The sequence below is a fragment of the Octopus bimaculoides genome, chromosome 2, assembly GCF_001194135.2.
Source record: "Octopus bimaculoides isolate UCB-OBI-ISO-001 chromosome 2, ASM119413v2, whole genome shotgun sequence".
In the NCBI taxonomy this organism is placed as follows: domain Eukaryota; kingdom Metazoa; phylum Mollusca; class Cephalopoda; order Octopoda; family Octopodidae; genus Octopus; species Octopus bimaculoides.
The window spans coordinates 19,524,613-19,526,464 of NC_068982.1; positions in this window are offsets into that span (position 1 = coordinate 19,524,613).

Sequence of the window (1,852 nt, forward strand, 5' to 3'; positions counted from 1 at the left end):
CCAGTATGTTGAAGAAATATTGGCTGTTTTTGTTGTTTTGTTCTTGTTAAAATTGATTTTTCATTGATTTTGATATTATTATTATTATCATTATTATTAATATTATTGTTATTATTATTATTATTAATAGTATTATCATTATTATTATTATCATAATTTTATTAGTGGCTTGATTATTATCGTTAATATTAATAAATAATTAATAATGATAATTATTATTATTAATTATGTATTTGATTTCATAATCACGGGTTGAATGTAAACGAGAAATCAAAATGTAAAAATAGCATAAACATTGTGTTGATAAAATATGTTTCCACTATTAGATGAAATTGAAAGTTCATTTATTGTTTCATAAATAGAATTTTAGAAAAAATATCCATGTTTTAATCTGAAAATGAATGTCTTTCAACAGATATATTTTACATAATTACATAAGTTTGAAAATGCAAATTTTATCTAACATTCTTCCATTTATTCATTTACTAGCTGCAATCTTCCATATAATGTTTTTAATTTTTCTCCTGTTTTTTTTTCTTTAAGTTTATATATATTTTTTTCTTCATAAAATTATATTTTCGCAGTCAGCGATTCAATGGAATACCTACATATTTTTAATATATTTAAAAAGAAAACATATTTTTTACTGCGTAAATTATCATCAGTTGAAATAAGGCATTTGTTTTAATCGAATGAGGAACAGATATAGAAAAAGACATAACGATACAAAATAGTCGAAAAACAACAATTTATTGTATATGGCAAGTATTATTCGAAACTGTTCGTTGGTGTTATCAAGATCTTGCTAATGGATTTATGCAGACAACAATCCGAGTATTATATACCATTAACAAATAATTCAAAGTGAAAAGCTAGTAGATATGATCGATAGAGGAGAGTGTTAACACATATTGCATAGCTCTGCATAGTTTCGAGCCTCTATGTTACATCAGATTTGTGATATAAAATCGTGCGCGGTCGACTTTAATTTCATCCCTCCAAAGAAAACATCAAAACAGATAAATAAATATCAGTGACATGAATATCGGATCAATCTACCTTAGACCTCATTAGCCCTCAGTTCTTCATGTTAACTTATTTATATATGACAAGTAATGTATGTGTATGTACAACCAATAAGTAATAAAAGGAATCAAAGTGTCAATATTTACCCCATATACATTTATATATATATATATATATGCGTGTGTGTGCGTGCGTGTATGTGTGTGTGTGTGTGTGTGTATATGTACGCATATATATATATATATGTATATTTAAATAAGCGTATTCCCATAAGCGTGTATATATTGGGATATAATGTGTGAAAGAATGTGTGAAGGAACAGCAATATACATGCATGAATAAATTCAGTATATTTGTGAGGGTGTATATGAATGTTTATGCGCTTTAATTGCGTGGTATTGGTTTTATTATTATTATTATCTCAGCTGTGGACATTACAAATAGTGAACTATATAAGTTACGGTGGAAACAGCGAGACAGTATTGATATATATTGTTTCCAATACATTGTAGAAATAGTGTTTCACTACATCGTGTTACCAGACAACCCACGCATGGACATTCTCGTACTTACATATACGCCTTGGTTTATAATGACATAGATGTGAAGCCTTATTCATTTGCATGTATGTATATAAATCATTAGCGAGATGACTGTGTCAGTACATCACACATATTACACACATAAATTTATGAACATGCATATAAATGTATGCATTTAATGCATTTACATATATGTGTGTGTATACATATACATACATACAGTGTGCATGTATATATACATACATGTGCATATATATATATGTATACATATATATGTATATATA